This window comes from Crocodylus porosus, unplaced genomic scaffold, assembly GCF_001723895.1.
Source record: "Crocodylus porosus isolate Cpor-Errol unplaced genomic scaffold, CroPor_comp1, whole genome shotgun sequence".
Taxonomy (NCBI): Eukaryota; Metazoa; Chordata; order Crocodylia; family Crocodylidae; genus Crocodylus; species Crocodylus porosus.
The window spans coordinates 258,878,362-258,900,526 of record NW_017728886.1 but is presented as its reverse complement, the minus strand read 5'-3'; the positions used below and the strand labels follow the sequence as shown (position 1 = coordinate 258,900,526).

Below are 22,165 nucleotides of genomic sequence, written 5' to 3'. Positions count from 1 at the left end.
TAGTGGCTGGACACAGGAAGCCAAAGGCTCCTAGGGAAGGGAGTTTGGGTCAGACAGAGAGAGTGTGAGGGTACTTGGCTGGTGGCTGCAACACTGGGCCAAGGACTCTCCTAGGGTCTGGCAAAAGATCCAGCGCTGCAGGACTGGAGGAAGTAGCCCGGAGACCACAACAGGAAACTCACATGAGAGAAGGAAGACTGCACTGCTGTGCTAAGGGAGCAGCACGAAGCCAGCAGCAGCTTCTCAGGGGCTGGGAAGAGACCCCAGGACTGTGAGTTGCCCCTTTATGAACTGTGCTTATGGACTATTTGCACTAAGCAAGAACCCCAAACCCGCTACACTCTGGCTCAATAGAGATTGATTATTCCATGCCAATCTCTAAAAGAAAAGTATGAGGATAACACACCCAAGAATGCCCCATAACTTGTGCGAGTGTTCTCCAAGGAGGTAGAAGATGTGGATTCAAGTCAGTTGGTGTTGGTTATATCTTGTGTGTCCATTTCTGCCTTGTTGGAGTTTGGCTGGTCCCTTGCAATGGAAGTTTAATGCAGACAAATTAAAGTTTAGTGTGGACAAATATAAGGTGCTGCACCTAGGAAGGAATAATCCAAACCCCAAATATAAAGTGAGTGACATGTGACTGACTGGCAGTTCTATGGAAAAGGACTTGGGAGTCTTGGTAGATCACAGGCTCAGCATAAGTCTGCAGCGTGATGCAGCTGCACAAAAGGCAAATGCGGTTTTGAGATGCATCTATAAAAGCATTAGGTGCAAGACACAGGAGGTGATAATACCGCTCTACTCGGCGCTGGTTAGGCCTCATCTAAAAGTATCATGTACAGTTCTGGGCTCCACATTTAAAAAAAACACGTGGAGAAGTTAAAGAGTCCAGAGGCAGGCAACAAAGATGATCAAGGGCTTGGAAGCCAAGTCATATGAGGAGAGGCTGAAGAAGCTAGGCATGTTCAGCATGTGGAAAAGGTGCTCAAATACTTGAAAGGCTGCCGTAAAGAAGAGGAAAACAACATTTTCTCTCTCACTGCAGAGAGGAGGACACAGACCAATGGCCGGAAGTTGCAGCAAAGTAAGTTTAGATTGGATATCTGGAAAAATGTCCTCACTGTTAGAATAGCGAGGCAGTAGAATAGACTGCCTGGGGTAGTCATGGACTCTCCATCACTGAAAGCGTTCAAGAAGAGAATGGACAGCCACTCTCCAGGGATTATCTAGGCATAGCTGTGCCTATGGAAATACCAGGGGTATTTGCAGTACTCCTGAGCTTTGCTGGTTGCACCTGCTGACCCATCTTCCCTTCCCCCTCCCCGCCCCCAGTTACATGTGTCAGGTTGTTTTTAAGTCTTCTCAGAGGCATTGGGTGTTGGCTGCAGCCAAAGCTGGGGACTTTGACTACATCGTGTCCATGCTTCTGCTGGGAGCAGAGCTGGAGGTTCCTGAATAGAGGGTCTTGCCCCTCCACAAAGAGTCAGACCAATCACCATATTTGGGGTCAGGAAATTATTTTAATCTCATGGTCCCATGGGTTCAGACTGTGGGGGGTTTTGCTTTCCTCTGTAGTGGGGGACATGGTCCTCTACTTGGATCTCTTGATCATATATTGGCAACAGTTTATAGAAGCAGGACATTGGCCACCATGGTTCCCCTGCTTTACCTGTAGCATGTTAGGGGTAAGGTCTGCGTTGTGTTAGGTTTGGCATTAGCCTTATATAGCATTTAGATTATGGTTTGTATGGAATGGTTTGGGTAGGGGTGATGCCTCCATGACCTCTGAGAACTTCTCTGTGACTCTGTTTGGTGCTGGCTTTAAACTGCAGAGTGGGACATGAATGTAATTATACTGGAACCATGAATCGCCCATGATGTAACTGATAATTCTCTTCTCACCCTTACATGGGTGATGCGTAAATAAGGGAATACTGTCACATACTTGAACTCACTCATTAAACACTTACCGAAGTCCACAATTTGTGCTCTTAATACTTTATATTCTTTCCAAGGGTTCATGTGAAGAGAGAAAGAGAGAGAATGAAAACACAAAGTGATCACTCAAGCCCCACGTGATGTACTTTGAACACCAAGAGGGAATTATACCCTTGTAAATTGCTATGGCTCATTCATCACCTTCTGCTCCTTGAATCCTTCACCAGCTGCTCAACTGGAGACTAAACAAGCCACATGGAACAGGAAAAGAAGTTTGCTAAAGGGCAGCTGCTGCAGCATTTTGAAGACAGAGAACAAAGTATTGGATACCATAAGAACCGGTATGCTCTAACGAACCCCTAATTAGGGATAACATGGTGGTGTTTCAAAAATTGTCTGCTGTGCCATGAGCAGGAATGGCCATGCCATTTTAATGAGAGACTGGATAAGGTTAAACCAGGGAGGTATGACAATGGGGGAAAGTAAAATGAGTGGAAAAGAGAAGACGCAGACAGTGGGAGTTTTTAACAACTAGGTAAAGTTTTGAGCTCGGGGCCTGGACCTACAGCAAATTTGCACTAGTGTAATCAGGCTTTAAGCTGAAGCAGCAAGGGAGGCGCGCATATGAAGCTCTACGCTGATATAAATTACTGGTACACCGTGTAGAACAAGCCCAGGAAAAAACGGATAGAACTACATGGGTGTAACACTTTTGCAGGGCATCCACAGCTTGTATTGGGCAAGCAGGCCATTATTTGCTTCCCTGGCACCTAGAGGTCTTGTAATTGCATCTGCTTCCTGCAGTTGATGATAGGAAGAACCACACCAACAACCACACCTTGGGATACCCAGTCACATCACGGTCAAATCAAAACTGCCCTGGCACACGCATACACCACCTATGTTTCCATCTGTTTGATTAGGGGATGGGCTTTATGCCCGCCTTCTCCCTCCTGTGGGTGATGCATCTGGCAAGAAGAGTTTACTATGACCACCAGCTTATGAGGGCACTCTTTGAACTTGAGTACTAGGAACCCATTTCTGGGGCACTGAAGATCCATGAAGGATGCCATCATTACAAACATGTAATGCTAGAGGGATGTGCTAACAGGGATCCAGAGGCGCCTGTTAGTTTAAGAAAATCCACAGCAGGTATGTCCACAGGTGGGTGAAGGCAGCTGAACCTGGGCTAGCTGCAGGAGAGTAGGTAGACAGGGATCTATAGGTTGGAAGTTTTTCCTGCATGGCTAGCTACCTAGCAATAGGACAGTAGCCTTGGGAAAGCAGCAAGGGAACAACTGCAGCTTAGCTGGAGAAGTAGCAATAGGTGATCTTGAAGCTGAGACAACGTACCTGGGGCCAGTTCACCAGACCAAAAAAGGAGGAGTTCAGGAGATATAATCCTGAGTTCCTGAGGCAGAAGGGCCAGTGCAGCCCTGAACTTTGCAAGAAAAGGTCTGGGCAGCGCAGGCTGGCAAGGAACAAATGCTGCAGGCGAGGTCAGGCACTCCCTGGGGTAAGAAAGCCAGTGAGTGGGGACTTCAGCAGCTGTCTGGTGACCCAGAGAGCAGCTTTGAGGGTCTTGGCTTGAAGCAGTTGCTTGTATTTCCATTTTAGATTTAAAACTGGAGGATGGGGTGATGTCTGTATGGGTGGTAAGAATGTCCCAAAGGGGTATATGAGGGGCATGCCAGGTTGTGAGCCCTGCCAGGAGCAGGGGTGCAAGAGTGAAGGAGATGGGGCAGGCTGTAACTGGAAGGACCCAGCCTGAGCCCCAACACAGGAGAAGCTGAGAAGCCTGACCAGAGTAAGTGGACCTATGCTAGAGGCCTACAGCCAGAGTAACTGGTGGGCTAAGGCCAAGAGGGCTGAATCCCATGGGAAGGCAGATGATAACAGAATGACACCTGCAAGGTATAGGGATGGCTATGCAGGAGGCTGGAGACCATGATATAGAGCCCCAAGGTGTAATCAGGACCAGTAGGGCCACAAGTGGTGACCACTGGCCCACTGTAGTGTCAGCCAGGCACAGGTAGGTCCACCTGGCTGTGAGAGACACCTGTGGAGAGCTGTGAAGGTTTGGTGAGTGGGCAGAGGGCCCAGAGACCAGAAGAGTTTGGTGAAATTGGTTAGACACCGGTGAAAACCCTCCCAAATGATATCTGAAGAACATCTAGATGTGACAGGTGAGATAGGAAGAGAGGTTTGTGGAGCACCCAGAACAGAGGTCCCTCTAAGCTGTGCAGCATGTGCCACTATGCAGGTGCCACGCTGCCAGGCACTCCTGTGCGGCCGTGCACGCCACACAGCTTAGATGGAGCACTGACCTGGAGTAAAGGCAGGATTAGTGTGGTCCCTAGGGGGGCTCCATGGATGCCCTTGGGGCCCATCCTGTCACAGATGCAGAGCCAAGGAGCAGCTATGGTACGTGGCATGTTCTTCTCAACAACCACCGATGCCTGAAGCACTCTCGTTGCACCCGCTGTGACTCCTGACTCCAAGTAGCTGTGCTACAGCCAGCACAGCAACACCAGTCACTGTGCTCAGAGTGCACCAGTATCAAAGAAACACAGACATTAAACCTGAGATGGTTTAGGTCTCCTGTCTGTTTTCCCAGGGGTGTGGACCCAACTCACGTTTTGGAGGCTCTGCCCATTGTGCAGAGAACTGGCCCCCTGTCTTCCAAGGGAGGGAGAAGCAGTGCTGTCTCTTGTACAAAGCCGTGTCTTGTGTTCTCCCTTTTTGTCACGTTTCAGCAGAGAGAGGAAGCAATAGATCTAAGTCACACAATATGCTCTGTCCCTTTTCTTTTATCACCCACGGCCGGGATTTGGTGCGCTGGTATTCACACCCTCAGATCATCCTTAGCATGTAATGGAGCGATGTGACCTTAGGAGAACTTGGCCCCCCAGATCTTAGTATGGCAATGAATCATTCTTGGTTGTTAAACCCAACTCATAGTTGCACCTCCACATGGCCAGAAGCCATGCTGGCAACTCAGCCAAGGAATTGCCTATGAAGAAAGGATGCTCCAGTGGTTGGGGCTAAAGATTGGTGATCCAGGGGCTCATGTCTGCTGCAGATTTGCCCTCCAGCAAATCACTTACCTTCTCAGCATGCTAACCTGCCATGCTCAGCCTCCGTCTCCCACATCCTCACCGAGTGCTCTCATCACCAGCCCATCAGCTCTTCTGGGACAGGTTTCTCTAATTATGAACAGAAATCCCATGCTGATAAACTTTTCAGGATGAAGGTTTCATCCAAATTTGTACGTTCCTGTGATTCCAGGAATCAGCATTTTCCGGTAGAAGGATGTTCTACTGGAAAATGTTATGACCGGCTCTAATCCTTATCAGCCTGGGCAAGGACAGCACAGTTTCCTCTGATTTTAACTTGGTCCTAAACAGCACCTGCTGTGTGAGATATTTTTCTTGTCTCTCCCCCCTTCACGTGTCTTTTTCATTCACCACCTTATTTCATCTCTTTTTTTTATCTGCCTCCTTTCACCTGTTGTTTTTTCAGAGTATGACTTAGCCAGCCAGGACTTTTCCTTTCACCATACCACAGTGAATCTGTGAAGTTAAAATGGGGCCCTAAAGACCCTGAAGTTGGTTTGAACTTACCTGGTCTTAGCATGTCTGGTAAGACCATTTGCTGGACCTGTGCCTTCCCCTACAGCAAGAGCCAGAAGCTGCATTTTCCCCCTCCTTTTGTGCATGTTCATCTTCAAGAAAACAGAGTTAGACTTTTACAGCTGCAGCAACCACTGTGGTCTCAGCCCATTTCAACCAACTTCTGTTTTTTGCCCTGAAGAGATTATCAATCCCAACTTTGATACCATCCAACAAACTGTCAGACAAGGGTTTCCTTTTAAATACTCTCTATCTAGAGAGGAAAGGAATAAGGCATGTTGTTAAAATGAAGGCCTTACCCAGTAGCTAATGTTTCCAATGATTTAACCATTTTTTCCTTCTTTTTCTGTATCTTTAATAAAAGAAGATTAAAAGTTGTAATAGTGGCGATTGCCACGGGAATGCAAAGGTTGAGGTCTCCAGTCTCAAAATCCCAATCCTTGTTTAAATGTTTAGTGCTGTTCACAAAGAAGCCTGCTGCTGTACCTCTTTGTCTCTCCAGGTTTATTAATCCCATTAGCAAAACAAGCCCCCAGAAGCTCAAGTTGTCAGGGCCCTTTATGCATCTTGGATCGGGAGTTTAGCTGTGTTTGCATATATACCATGATGCAGAGCCTTGTAGAGAGCTAGCTCTGATATTGAGGCTATACTGCTACTGTTGGCATACTGCTTCTCAGGGCCTAGGCAGAGCAGCGCGTTAATGAGGCTGGACCGCTCCTGATTCCTGAGAGAGCTGACTGAAAGCTAGCCCGCTGAGCTCTGCGCAGCAGGGCGCTGTGCCATGCAGACATGGCACTAGTGCCATCGCTTCTGTTGCTACAGAGCAATTGGGGATCCCCACAGTAGGATGGGTTTTCAGTTTCCAGTGCCAGCCCCACCTGGGCCTGGGCCCATGAACAACTTGCCATCTTCACAAAGAAATCCATGAGCATTATGCGACTCTAGCAGCTGATTCAAAGCAGTGTATCCTGCCTTCGTTTTTCCAGGCATGAGCTCAGAAATCCCTTTGGAGCCGTCGACTTGCCTGCAAACTTTGGCTCCTCAGAATGGATGAAAAATCAGTCGTGTGCAAGGAGCCAGCCCAAAGCCTGAGGGACACCAAGTGCCACCTGAACTTCTCTAGCTTAGTTGGAATTAAACAGATACTTTGCACTGGCCCCTACGTATAAAGGACAGGTTTTGCCCATCATGAGGATCCACAGTCATTCACAGAAGAGTCACAGCAGTTATTGCAAATAGTGAGGAAGTGCAAGAATATTTGTGGTTTGTTTGCAGTCAAAAGGGGGGGGAAAATGGGTCAAATTCATCAGACCAGCACGTCGCTGCCAATTCCTCGCTCAGCTCAGAATTGAGGCCATTTCTAATCCCCCAGCCGCCTCATTCGTAACCTCAGACACAGCTGGAAACTGTCCATTGCTGTGGTGGTCTCCGTGGAACTAAACTTTTTCTGTGGCAATAAAACCTAGCGTCCGTGAACGTCTTGCAGTCACTCTGATACTTGCCTGTACGGCCTGCTGCACCATGTGGAAAGCTGGGCTTTAGCAGCCTATGAAAAGCAAGACTGAGCTCACTCACTTTATATCGTATGACAAAGGAACCTTTGTTTAAGCCAGTGCCAGTGGAGTGAAGAAGTCTGCTCTGTTCAGAGATTAGGGATTGTCTGTAGGACTAATAGGAATTTATTACTCTTGACTGCTCATGTTGGCACTTGGTTCTTAAAGGCACCGTATCAATATCTGACTGGGTGCCTAGTGGCTGGGCCACTGAAATGGATTGAATCATTTGGAAAACGGCACTTGGGGCCAGACCGACAAGGGCATTTAGATGCCTAAAGATGCAGAAAGCCCCTTGCAGGGTTTTTTAAAAAAACATGGGAAATCAGTGGGTGTTTGATGCCTAATCTGTTCAGGCTCTTTTCAGAATCCCACTAGATGCTTTTCCACATCTTTAAGCAAATCCATCCCATAGGCTGCTGAGTCACTTAAGTGCTTTTGTAAAAAGTATCTGTAAAGTGTTTTATCCTAGGATACTTCTTCAAATGTACTATGGTACTGCCAAAGTTACTGCCCTCTGCCACCAGTCTGGTGGTGCCTATGAAATGACTTGGGGATAGGTGTCCTGGTCATATGCTCAGGCCTCATAACAGAGATCCTGTGCAGATGATAAAAAGACCACCACAAGCACAGAGGAAGGGACATACAGACTATCCAAATGGGTTTCCAGGGAAGCCAGGCTATACCTGTTCTGTGGAGAGAGGTCTGTGTACCACAAATGATGTATCTAGTTGTATTCTCTGATGCCATTAGGCCAGCATCTTTAATGCATCTTTAATGGCCACCAATCGCACCGATTTCTTTTTTTGTTTTAACTCTACGTAGGAAAGCTCAAATGTATGGGAAAGCTATGGAATATATTTGCATGCGTGCTGCTTTTCTCTGCATTATACTGTATGTCATGGCATGGGGTCCCCAGGGATGGCCGTGATGCCCCTAGGGCTCCATGACCGTGCCAATCTTGCCCCATCGGGCACCCTTTTCCTTGCCTGTCATGTCTTGCTGGTAATTATAATAAATAGGGAGGCTGCCCTTGAGTTTATGTTTGGACACGGTCCTAATGGACCCCACTGAACCCTGTCAGTTCTCAGACCCCTTTTTGGGTCTCGCTGAAAATGGACGCCTCACGGGACACCCTCAGCCTTATGGGCTAGATGCACGGCTCCAAAACTGCCGCTTCACCACACCCCAAGCCCTGCAGATGGTATTTAAACATTGTCCCTCTAAGACCTTGCTATAGCTCAGCCTCTCCTTCATCACTGGGCTCTCCGAAGCCCTGTCTCTGCACCCACACTGGTGCTGCACCTGCTGACACTGAGGTCTCCACACTATAGTGTGGTCTCAGTGAGACTGGCTAGATGAACACCTTGCTGGGGTCATTTGACCCCAGTACTCTTTCCTGCCATGGCAGGGGGTCAGACTAGATGATCTACTCAGGTCCCTTCTGACCCTAGAAACTATGAGATCTCCTTCTCCCCAGCAGCCTCCATCCAGTCCACCAGTTTATAAAAAAACAACCAAAATATAAGCCCCTGGGCTATAACATAATACAAGCAGTTCAGGGCATGCTCTGTCCCTTTGAAAGAGTCAAACTTCCCCCGCAGCATTAAGTGCCTTGTAGCCCAGGGTACCTGGTGAGCTCCTGGAGCCCCATTAGTCCTATAGGCAGCATATCAGGAGGCCACAGCATCTCCAGGCAATTCTTCTCTGCAGGCTCCTTCCCCTGGCTGCTACCAGAGAACTAACCCCTGCTGGCCTCAGCCCTGGGGTTTATATGTGCCCAGGGCCCTGCCTTCTTCCTGTCAGCTGGTGCAGGCTAATTCCCTTGTTACCCTGCTGCCAGAGTAACCTGCACCTGTGGGGTTTCTGCCTAGAGCCTTCTCCCTAGGCAATTTCTGCTCTTAAAGGAGCAGGCACTTTAGGGTCCTGCAACACTCTAGCAGAAGGCTTCAGGCTCCTATTACTTTAGAGGGCGGGCAGGCTGTGGCTGGGGCAGGCTGCAAGTGTGGTAGAAAAGCAATTAGGGGCCATGCCTGCAGGTGAGGCCAGGACCAATTGTGCAATCAGCTGACCAAGGAGGAGGGCTGTGTTTAGATGGGACACTGAGTGAAGACATCATTAAGATCCTGGGGGCGCAGGAGGGCTGCAGCTCCTGAAGGCCAGCACGGAGAGTAACACTTGTAGCAGGCTGGAGATTTGGGAAGGAACTAAGGGGTGGAGGATGTTCCTGGGGACCCAGTGAGGGGTTTGGAGTCCACAAAGCAAGACTGAGTATAGGGAGGGGTCCAGGTGAGCCCAGAGAGAAGGGCTGAGTGTAGGGACCTGTTAAGTGGTCAAAGTGAGCCAACAGAGAAGGGCCAAGGATGAGGGACCTAGTGAGGAGTCCAGGAAGCCTAGAGAAAGGCGGAGTGTGTGGGACCTAGTGAGGTATCTGGAGCCCAGAGAGAGGGGCTGAGTGTAATAGCCTAGAGAGAAGCTGATGGTGGGACCAGGAAGAAGGCCCAGGGTAGTCCAGGAACGGTGAGACTGATCTGGAGGCCTGGGGGCCAGGCCAGATCCCAGGACAGGGCAAACATGGTTAGAGTCCTGGGAGCAAGATGAGAGCCCAGGATTAGGGCCAGAGCCCTGAGAGCAAGGCCAGAGCCTGGGACAAGGTAAACACAGTCATAAGCCTGGGAGCAGGGTCAGAGCCCAGGATAAACAAGCTTTGGGAAGAATAGGCCTGAGGACAAGAGGAGTTGAGAGAGAGTAGGACCAGGAAGGTCCAGAAGCATAGAGAGGGGCACAACGTACACAGCTGGAGTACTGCGTCCAGTTCTGTGCGCCCCATTTCAGGAGGGATGTGGACAACATGGAAAGGGTCCAGAGGAGGGCCACCCGCATGATCTGGGGACAACAGGGCAGACCCTACAATGAAAGACTGCGGGACCTAAACCTGTTCAGCCTTCACAAGAGAAGGCTGAGGGGGGACCTGGTGAGTGTCTATAAACTCACTAGGGGGGACCAGAAGGGTTTAGGAGAGACACTGTTTCCCCTAGCACCCCCTGGCATGACAAGGAACAATAGGCACAAATTATTAGAGAGGAGGTTTAGATTAGACATCCGCAAGAACTACTTCACAGTCAGGGCGGCTAGGAGCTGGAACCAACTTCCTAGGGAAGTGGTGCTGGCTCCTACCCTGGGGGTCTTTAAGAAGAGGCTTGATGCCTACCTGGCTGGACTCATTTGAGTCCAGTCTTTTCTCCCGCCCAGGCCGGGGGTCGGGCTTGAAGATCTACAAGGTCCCTTCCCACCCGACTTCTGTGATTCTATGATTCTATGCAGGTAATACCAGAGGATCCAGGCCCAGAGAGGGCAGAAGGTGGGACCAGAAGGGTCCAGAAGCCCAGAGAGGGCCTGAGAATGGGACATGGGATCCAGAGTCCTGGATGAAGGGCCAAGAGTGTTAGACTAAGAACAAGTGACATCAAGTGATGACACCTGCAAGGCAGGGGGCATGGTTCAAGGGAAGATGGAGCCACGCAATTGGCCCTTAAGGCAGTGATCATCACAGATACATGGTGGTCATGTGCCAGAAGTTAGGTTTGAGAAGCCCTGGGGCAGCCTCCTGTATATAAATACCCATTTACATCAAAGCATGGCAGGAGAGAAAAAAGAGATGATGGCCCAGAGAGAGAGAAAGAGAGAAAGCAGGGTAGAAAAAGTTCGTTTTTTTAAAAAAAAAGGCGCCTCTGGGGGCTTCACAACCACCCCTGGAGAGAGGGGCAGTTACATATACCTTTAAATACTGAGGCAGTCTGTCTGCTGTGAGGGTGTCCATGAACAGAGGGCAAAATAAGTGCACCAGGGTAAGGGACTGATATACACATACATTCCAGAATCTTTCATTTTGGTCCTCCTTTGTTCTGTTTTTCCCTTAATCTAAGTTTTAAAAAAAGGAATGCCACTTAGAAAGGAGCTCCCTTCTTCCAGTGTATAGAAACGGATATCCCTCTCCAAAAAAATCCCCAGAGATAGTGAAAGTAAATAAATGCCATAGACATAAGACTCGAGAGCAAACATGCCTGAGATGGTTATTCTGAACAATAAATTGGACAGGACATCCCCAGAACAGAGTGCAAACTGCCATAGGAACTGGAGAGGACAGGACACTGTCTCATGTGATCGTGCTTCCTGATGCACAGCTGTCACTTTTGTCTTGCTGCATGGGCTGAAGGGAAATACCTTTATCTTTGCCAATGTAAATGTTCTATGAAGTGACCTCTGGGTTTGACAAACAACTGTCCAGTCCCAACACTACAGGCCAGAATCGGCTGCTTTAATAAACTGCAGCAGACACAGGGTGCGGAGGAGAACTCCTAAGGATTAGAGAGGAAGCAAAGTGGAGATGGAGGGACCCTCCCTGCCCCCCACAATGAGCTCTTCACATCCCTCCCCACCCTGCTTAATCTCTCAGTAAGTATCTACATTGGCTGTGTGCAAATACCAAAGGAAGAGCTCACATTGCTCACGCAGTTGGTTACCTCCTTCAGCCTGTACTGACCCCCTATCCAAGTGCACTGACAGTCAGGGCAGAAGTAGATTCAGCTGTGTGTTTTGATAGACTCATCCTCACTGGAAACTTCAAAGCACATCACAGTCAAGATAATCTGAGTTTAACTATAACAGCATCCATTGAAGCGCAAGAGCCACACCCATCCCCGCAAACAAGGGCATTAAACCCTGATCCAGGCAACCAGAGACTGCTGCCGGTGTTAAGAGGATTGTGCAGATGTAGCAGCTAAAAAAGGTTGGGTTCCAGGAACACGTATCTGGTAACGAGTATTTCATCGTGCAGGTGTTATAGGGATGTTGCACTGGTTGCGTGCGTTGCATTATCATAGGAAAGTAGGGCTGAAGGTACCTCATAAGGTCATCTAGTCCAGCCCCCAGCTTGAGCTAGGATCACCCTTTGTTAAGCCATCCCTGTCAAGTGTCTGTCCAACCTGCTTTTGAACATTTCCAGGGATGGAGATTCCACCTCGTCACCGGGTGCTCCTGCTCCAATGCTTCACCACACTCATAGTCAGAAAGTTCCTCCTAATCACCAACTTAGATTTCCTCTGCTGCAGCTTAAGGCCATTGCTCCTACTCCTGTCCCCTACAGACCCAAAGAAAAGCCAATCTCCGTCCTCTCTATAATCACCCTTCAGATACTGAAGTCTGTTATCAAATCCCCGCTCAGTCTTCTCTCCTCCAGGCTAAATTATCCTGGTTCTTTCAGAGAGCTTGTCCACACTGCAGCAGCAGCTGGCCTTGACAATGGCAAGGCAGAGCAGGCTCCATCCCAGCACCTCGCACCCGAGTCCAAAGGCGCACTTCAGACCTCGATGGCCACGAGGGAGACTCTCCAGGCTTGTCTCCCTGGGATGGATCGTGGCCATTCAGTTTTCAGGAAGCCCCAAGAGCAGGCGCTCTGAACAAGCCTGGAACGCCCTGCCCTGGGAACTTCTGTGTCTGCAGACTTGGGCCGTGGGAATGGGCAGCTGTCTTCACTGGGACCCACTGCTGCCGAGGTATAGACAAGCCCAGAGAAGCCGAGCCTTTCATCCCTGCTTCTGTGTGGCATAAATCGTTCAGCCCCTAAGCTTGAGACTGAGTTGGCCAATGCTCAATGTACCTCTCATTGGTTTTAACCATATCACCAACTCAAGTGCTTCATAAAATACACCCTCAAAAGTCAAAGGATTATCTAAAAATGATAAAATCCAGTGATATAATAAATGTTGGGGGGGGAGGGTTGTATCTGAGTTTTTAAGGTGTGTCCAATTCATGCTTTCAGGAGATTCTCCTCTCTTCTAAATGCTGCAAATTTACTTTTTCCTCTACAGATTCTCACATATTCACTTGCCTACAAAAAGCAGGGCTTTGAGAGAAAAGCCTCAATATCCTGGGACTCACAAGAGAGATGGCAAGACTGTTCTAGCTGGAGTTGTAAGTGCTCTGTATATCTGAAACAACAGACTGACGAAATTAATGCTAACACTTTGGCCACAGCTCAGTTGTCCATGCCAGAGTCATTGCTGAAATTTGAACTCGGGAGTCTGACATACAGACGCATGCCGGTTCTCAGTCTGGGCCACATTTTGCAATAAAGATGGTTCCAAAAATCTGTAATTTTGAAAAACAATGCTCATAAAGACTAATATGGTTTAAGTAAGTGCGTTACTGGGGAAATACCCAGAACAGTTGGTTTGAGAACTCAGACTTTTCTAAACTTAATATTTCCATATGGCTACAATGTAATTTAGGTTTTTAGTGGCTTTCCTGCCTTCTCTGCTAAATTTGTAAAACAAATCAAAGGTACAGGCACAAATAAATTAAGATTAAAGAAGCAAGATGCCTGCAGTGAATGTTTGATTGTTCCCACATGAAATAACTATTCTTCCTGCAAATTCCCCTAATTCTCTGTGAAACATTATTTCAATTGTCACGGGGATGTTTGCAAGACGTTGCAAACAGATGATTATAATAATCTTTTAGTATAAATAATAAGCAGGAAAAGGGGGGGAAATGAAGACCCGGAGTTGTATACATTTTGTGAAATACAGGATTATCTTTGCTAAGAAAAGACGAATATCAAAATATTGGAAAATGTTTGAATTCTTATTGAATTGCGTGATGCTTCTAGCACTTGTACATTTATCCCAGAGGAGTTCCTTTGTATCGTGCATCCTCCTGTTGCTATGTACCCTATTGAAAAGGCCAGGCTGACTGTAGAATGTGGATTTGCCAAGTTGTGATTCTTTTAACCAAAGGTGTATTTTTAAATTGATTTATTTTAACCAGTGAAAACCCCTGCCTGGGACCCTTTTAAATCAATTTAAACTTGCTTGATATTGATTTAGCTTTGGCTGATCCCTTACCGATGAAAGGTAAATTGATAAAAGTCTGTTTTATAGCAATTCAAGAGGAGTTTTTACTAGCTTAACTGAATCAAGTCAGTTTGTCAGCAGCAACATTACACAGCGGATTCGAACGGAGAGACTGAGGTTTTTGTCATGCTGCCTGCAAGAAGCCAACCGGCAAATGGATAGTTGGTGGAATAGTGGCTATGCTTTACTGGTTTGTATTTTTAAGTATCAACTCCACCAAGTATGCGTAGTCTCCAGCCTTCCCCTGCATGGGCTTTATACTTGTGAAGCCTGTGGATCAGGAAGAGCAGGCTCTCTAGAGAAGAATAATGAGGATCCATAGGAAAGTAAGGCTGGAAGAGATGACACAAAGTCATCTAGTCCAGCCCATCCCAGCTAAGTGTCTGTTGAACCTGCTTTTAAAAATTTCCAAGGATAGAGATTCCACAATTTCTCTGGGTAGCCTGTTTCAATGTTTGACCATCCTCATAGACAGAAAGTTCCTCCTAATCTCCAACCTAACTTTCCTCTGCTGCAGTTTGTGGCTATTGCTCTTAGTCCTGTTCCCTACAGCCACAGAGAGAAACCCATCTGCACCCTCTCTATAATTGCCCCCAGATATTTGAAGATTATTATCGAATCCCCACTCAATCTTCTCTTCTCCAAACTAAATAACCCTAGCTCTTTCAGTATTTTCTCATAAATCAGGGGCAGGCAATTATTTCGGGCGGAGGGCCGCTTACTGAGTTTTGGCAAGCCATCAAGGGCCACATGACAGGCAGCCAGGGGCAGATAAATATTAATTTTCTAAATTTTTTTAGGGGCCCTGCAGGCTGGATAAAAATGTCCTGGCGGGCCGCATCTGGCTCCCGGGCCGCATTTTGCCCACCTGTCATAAATCATGCTTCCTACCCCACTAATAATTTTGTTGCCCTGCACTTGAATCCTTCCAATCTGTCCACATCCGTCTTGAAGTGTGGGGCCCAACAGTGGAGACAGTGTTCTAGCTGAAGTCTCACCAGTGCTGGATAGAGTAGAAGAATTACTTCCCTTGATTTGCAAATGACACTCCTATTCATCCAACCCAGAACAGGATGCTGTTGGGGTTTTTGGGGGGTTTGTTTGCAACAAGAGCACACTGTTGGCTTATATTCAGCTTAGGGTCAACTGTAATCCTCAGGTCATCCTCTGCAGCACTGCAGCCCAGCCAGGCATTCCCCAGTCTGTATTTGTGCACATTATCATATTACAGCATTCGTTACCTCTTGCTTTCCTGGATAGAAAACAGCATATGAAACCATGTGAAAAGGCCTTACTGCAACCCCAGTATATAGCATGGCTGAAGCAAAGCTTGCAAACACACTTAGGACAGGGGTTTTAATGCAGCCATACAAGTAGGAGTAATAGCTAAGCTGGGCCAGATGTTCCCTCTCATTTTCTGTTAGGGTGGCATGACCACAAAGACTTAACGTTGGAAGTGAGGGAAAAAGGAAGAGATGAAAAGATGGCAGGAAAGAAAGGAGCAAAAGTGAGAGTGAGATAATGGGTAGGAGTGTGGAGCAAGGTTATCCCCTGAGCAGTTCCTATCCCCCTCCCTAGCCGATAACAGCAGAAGCAGCCAGGGTAAAATGCAGCTCTTCCTTCCCCTTTTTCCAGCCAGCAGCATCAGAGGGAAATTCTTCTGTGTAACAAATATCAATCTCTGTTCGGGGCCAGAAGAATGAGCGCTGGTGAGTAGGCAACTGTCAATCCTCTAGATCATGGTGTAGTCTATTCAAATGCTAGTTGAATCCATTTGTGGCTGACAAGCCCAAGTGGAGAGCAACACAGCTTGTTACAAGTTTCATGGATCTATGTGTTGTATGAGTAGGAGTCCAAGTTTATAGCACATCGCTTTCTTCTTTCTTGATTTGTCTCCATCCTCTAGGTCAAAGCCGCTTCATGTTGAGCTGCACCCAGTCCCAGATGTTCCCTCCAGATTGGACAGGATTCTGCACCCAGCTTTCTATGTTGATGTTGGACAACTTCATATCATTTTTGCGCATATTGTGGTACCGCCACAGAGGGCAAACCTGCTTTCTGGAGCCATCTTGAATCTCACTATACAAAATATTCTTGGGGATATGGTTTCCTCCTATTCTCTTGACATGGCCAATCCAAGTTGACATGACCAAGTGATGGTGAAACTACTCAGTTATTGGAGAGCTTTGGCTACAGCCGGGGTCTAAAAGGGTTGGATTGTTTTATGACAAGGGGAGAGTTGCATGTGATTTTTTCATTGTGAATGTTTTCTTCCAATCAGATAATGTTATGGTGGGGGGAGGGCATGAGACAGGGGTCAGGGAGAGGAGACTTACACAGGTTTATTTAAAATAAAACTGTCATGAAGCCTTTCTCTCTGTTACTGAGACCATTTAATGTTTAGCCTGTCTTCTTCAGGGGCAAAGGACCTCAAAATCCTCAAGGAAGTATCCATTTTTTTTTGCTATATAACCTAACAGATGCAAGCATTTATTTAAAAGTAAAACATCTGGGCTGTTCACTGGCTGGGCTGGTGTTTCAGACCAATATGATTAGAAACAGCTGACTCGTGAACCATAGGAAACCAAGTAAAAGAAAGGGAATTGAGAACAGGAATACAGAGGGGATGTTAACTATGGATTTGTGGCAGGAAACAAAAGTATAAGATTAATGGTTACATAATCTGGTCAGTCTCCAGCAGCAGCATGAATAGTAAGAAGCTCTCCTGCTAATGCCATGTGTCTCTCATTAAGAAGGTGATATAAATAGCAAGGACATGCTATAGCGCACGTATTCAAATTCCACTATTGACCATCATGCTTACACACATGCTCATCTAATGTAGTCCCATTGTCTACTCTCTGGGCATGTTTACATATGCAATTAATGTGCCTGAAATTTTTGCACAAATTAAGGCTCATTAAAGTACTACGGGGAACATGTCTACACGTGTACCCTCGTTGGAAGCAAATTTCACCTCACCCACTGCAGTAGCCAAGGGGAGCTTCAGACACCCCTGGGTGCCAGCCCCAGGGTCGGCAGGGGGCACACGGACCAGTCCCAGTCTCCACATGGGGATCCCGCTGGGATGGCTCTCTTGGCCATGTAGGGATTGGGACCTTCCTGATCTCCACATGGCTGACAGGCAGCATCCCCATCCAGCAATGACAGCTCTCCCAGCCACATGGGGATCAGGAGGGTCCCAATCCCCACTTGGCTGGCAGACAGTGTCCTGCCAAGGCAGGACTGCTCTCCATGGCCCTTGTGGCCCCCCTGATTGGAAGCAACTTGCCCCTGGGCAGTATCTATAGATGCACTACTGTGTAGTAGCTAATGTGCTGTTAATCTAATACCTGTATCTGTTTGTACTAGCAAATGGCATATTAGCTTAATTTACTGTGCACTAAGTCCCGTGCATGTGTAAACTCTGATGCTTTCCTGCGTATTAGGTTAGTCTAATGCACAGTAACGTATCTCATGTAGATGCACCCAGAGTGCATAAAGGACAATGTTTTAGTGTAGTCTTTAAAGTTATGCATATGCTTAAGATTTTGCAAGTTCAAAGCCTTGGAGATTATCATATTCAGGAGAGGAAAAAACCAAGAGCAGTGAGAGATTGAAGCAGCTCGCTCTCTTCAGTTTATCAGAAAGTAGATCAAGAGACAATTTGATTACAGTGTAGAAGTACTTATACAAAAAGAAAATACCCAGTACCAAAGGGTACTTTAATCTAAGAGACAACGACAGGAACCAATGGCTGGAGGCTGAAGCCAGATAAATTCCAATTAGATATAAAGCACAGGATTTTATCACAGTGGGTGATAACCCTTGTAATGGACTACCAAGAAATCTGGGGGGGTTCTCCATCTCTCAACTTCTCTGTCCAGAGTAGGTGTCTGTTTGGAACATGTATACAGAGGCCACGGGTGAAATTCTGTGGTCTGTGTCATATTAGAGGTGAGAGTATATAATGTGTCAAGACCTTTTACTTCCCTTAATATATTCTAAAGCTTGCATATGGAAAATAAATCAAAAGCAGGGCACCATTTTTGGCATCCCTACCAATTTTAATGATTGATGGAATGTGAATGTAGGTTTATTGAAAAAAGAAAATTACCTCTTCGACCAGGTTTCATCAATCTCCCCCCCCCCCAACTCCCCGCACCCCACCCCCAATCACCAGGAAAAGGAGAATTTTATGCTGTTTGTACAAAATAAACAGCATTCTGTTTTATAGAGCTCTAGTAGCAATAGCAAACACAAGGATTTTGTTTGCATGACTCTTAAATAATATCAAGACTATTTTTGATCACAGCGATGACCTCATCATGTACAGCGCCCCTTACTTTTGACATGTACTGACATAAATTTTTGAAGATTGTGTCAGGGATACAGTCAGTGAGATTAAAATATCCCTGGAACCTGTCAGGGGGCAGTAGGTACACCAACGCCCATAGCTCTCTGACTATTGCCCTGTACTCTGTATATGGCTTTTTAGATTATCTAACAGCCCATCTACAAGTTAGGGCTTGATCCAGAGCTCTGTTAAGTCACTGAAAAGATTCCCATTGACTTCAGTAGGTGATGTTCGGCAGAGCTTGCCCTTTGGCAGGGTTAACACAGCATGGTGGAGCCTATGAAGGAGATGCACACACTGTGCTCTCTCAAAGAGAATGTACTTCTGTTCTTTCTTGCTTTGTTGTTTTCCTTATTCTGAAGTAAAGTCAAATAAAAAGCCTTTTAGACTGAAAGTGCAGGTTTGTTCTTTTTCCGTGGAAAGTATAACAATCACATTAGTGAATTGAGAGTGTCCCCTAAGAATATTGTGGGTTTAATACACCTGACTGATGGGCAGGAATGGGTAGAGTTTAAACTCTTGTAGGCAGCAACTGTCTCTGTTCTGCTGTTTGTATATCTCAAGCTTCAAAGCCTCCCCCCGCCCCAATACAAGCAGAGGTGGATTCAAAGGAGTGCACTGGTGCAGTTGTACCCCTCGTTTGATTTTCGCCCCACCTAAACTTGAAAACCAGTTGCCTGGGCAGGAAAGTAGCATTTCTATTCAGGCAGTGCTAACAGAGTCAGTTGAATTCATGGTTTCTTATTTTTCTCCTGATTCCTGCAAATCTCTCTACTCCACGGGTGTTAACGATCCTCTATCCTTTTTAATAGTCTTGATGTTTCATTATTCTCTATCCTTTCTTCTGCAATGTTGCTGTCTGTTAGCCATTCCTGGTAACGTCTCTGTTCTATTTTACAGCCCCGCAGGCTGGCTTTAGCTCTAGCTAGAAACTTTGACTCAGGTGGGGTAATATTAACTCAGGTATAGAAATGACTGACAGTGAAGTAGTGGAGCCACTGTCAAGGCACTCAGGAAGGCTAGATTTTGTTTTATGAATCTGAATGAGAGATATACATCTTAACTATAATGGCTAGTTGAGGTGAGGGGACGAGAAACAAGGATGTGCAAGTAAGGGGGTCTCTAGAGAGGTGCAGTGTAAGCAAAGGGCTGTATCAACTTGGGGATTTGTTTCTCTGAAACATTTGTTTTTTAATTGCTTTCCCATTGCTTGCTGTATCTGTATGTATAGTGCTATATGTGACAGCTAGTACTTGTGCAGTCTACTCTGGTAGCATACTGAGTTCTGGGCATCATCCACATCCACAGGAGCATCCCCATCCAAAGGATCTTCCACTCCACGCCCTCAATTTCTGTAATCAGAACAAGAGAATAAATCAGGACTCTGCACATTCATTATTTTAGATATATGAGGGGAAAAGGAAAGGGGGAAAAAATTCCAAATTGAGGCATACAAAATGTCACACATTAGTGGGGCTCAATCCTATGCCAAATCAGATCAGATCAGTTCTAATGCAGTCAGTGGAGCGCCGCAGATATATACACTTAAGCATCTGGCCACAGGTGCCTAATTATAATGATAGATTTAGTTTTGCTGTTCTAACCACACAATTTGGGCCCCCTTTTAGGGACAGGGAGATTGCAAGGAACTCAAAGCTATTCCAATTATTCCCTACATGATGTGACCAAAAAAAGCTAAGCAGGCAGAGCTCTGGCCTGCAGTTCTGGTGGGGAACAATCTGGGGAGCTCAGAAGGAGCAAGCTTTGCTGTAAATAATTGCTGGAAATAGTTTCGCAAGTAGGATACCTACCTGCCCTCTTCACCCCAGGGGGAAATGGCAGGCTGGGCTGCAGAGACTGCTCCCTGGTTAGTTCCCCATAACATTAAGTTTAATTTGACTAAGTGTTAATAGATTAAACTGAATTGCAGCTCATGTTCTGTTGTGGAAACACGACTCTTCCTCCTTTTTAAAATGGAAGTTCTCAAAAAAATATACATCTTCCCTAAAAACCTACATTTTTGGAACATTCTTCTGACGTATATGTTATTGCATAATGCGACAGATTGCATAAATGTTATTTTAATAAACCCTAGCTCTTATATTGTGCTGTTCATTCTGGATATCTTCTGATGCCCTGTACATGGCCTTTGTTCACTGATAGCATCACTCCTTCTGCAACATTGTACCAATCAAAGAAGGCAGGACTGTAGGAAAACATTTTGGTTTAACCATTTGCTAGATAAAAGTCCTCTCCTGCAGCCTGTAGTCACATTGTATCATATAATATCTTTAGTCCCTAATGGTTTCAGTGTCATATGATATACAAAGGGTTTTATGATATACAGCCTGTCATATGATATATGCTGATATACTGCATTCCAAATTTCAAAACAGGCCTCTAACTTTGTGCCTGCGTAAAACAAGCCTATTTTTGCACATGTGAATCACACCATGGGGAATATAAATCAGTTACTAAATACAACAATGCAGGAACACAAGAACATGGAACTGGAGCGGGCCGCCTGGGTCCATGAATCCAGACCTGACTCTCACAAGCAACATCTCACACAGTCCCGTTCAGACAGTCATCAAGCCCCGGTTTACAAGTAGATCCGGTTGGGCCCCATTGCTCTGACAGCACGGCTCTCCAAGGATCTCTGCCTTCCGATGGCTGGAAACCTCTTTCCAGTTTCCAATTTAAATGTATTCAGGTCTGCTTTATACCCACTTTTCCTGTGTTAGCATTATTCTGTAGATTAAACACCTCTGCTCCCTCTCTAGTGTTTACTTCTTGATTTATTTAGATGGTAATCGTAAGCTAAATAAGATGAGCACATCTAGCCTCTTCTTGGGAGACAGGCTCGGCACGTCTGTGATCATCAGAGGGGCCTCCTCTTCATGTTTTCTTGTTGAATGCATCTTACTCGGATACGGGCAGCCAGAACTGCACATACTGTTCTAGCGAGGCCTCACCAGGGCATTGTACAGTGGCATGAATAATTCCCTATTTCTACTGGAAAAACCTTTTTCTACTGGAAATATCTTGATATATTTTAACATGGCGCATGCTTTTTCATGGCTGCATCACTTTAGCAATGTGTACTCATGCTCCTCTCTTCAGTCCGTGCTGGGGTGATCTCGCTCTGTTGCCGCCTGCACGGGCCACGGCTGCTGCGTGCTGCCCGGTCAGGACAGGGGCGGTGGGAGGCTCCCTATGGCAGGGCTGGAGGGAGCAGGGGGGCTGCGGGTCATGAGTGAGGGGCACTGGCAGGGCTGGGGGTGAGGCTGTGCAGAGCAGGTAATATTCGGTTCAACAGCCATGTCGAATATTAAACCGGGTCCTGCTTCAATTTGCTGTCCGCGTCGAGTCGAAGTGGGTCCGCTTGGAGTCGAGGTCGAAGCTCAGTCGAATATTCGAGCTGCTTCAACTTCCCCATAGGCTATAATGGGGAAGGTCGAGGCAGGCTATAACTTTGGCATTTCTGATCTTGATGAAACTTGCAGGAGTGGTAGCTCCTGAGGAGCCCACAAAGCCTGCCAACTTTCAACAAGATAGGTTCAGGGGGGTTGGAGAAACAGCACCCCAAATTCTTGAGAGAAAACCTCCTGTGACTTCTGTGTGGAAAGCCACAGGGAGCTCAAAACTGCCGGCCTGCTCGCCCCTGAGGAGACCATAAAGCCTGCCAACTTTCATGGTGATCGGTGCAGGGGTTTGGGGGAAACTGCACCTTAGGCTGCTGCCAGACAAAAGTCGTGACACAGACGGAGG

General features: G+C 46.7%; 1 long non-coding RNA gene across 1 annotated transcript; it reads left to right on the top strand.

Moving 5' to 3' along the window:
• Positions 1–2,015: 2,015 nt before the first annotated feature.
• On the top strand, positions 2,016–15,746 carry LOC109306217. The gene is made up of 3 exons (XR_002099893.1): positions 2,016–2,279; positions 12,994–13,096; positions 15,673–15,746. It is a non-coding gene; the product is annotated as an uncharacterized LOC109306217 (long non-coding RNA).
• Positions 15,747–22,165: the final 6,419 nt, after the last annotated feature.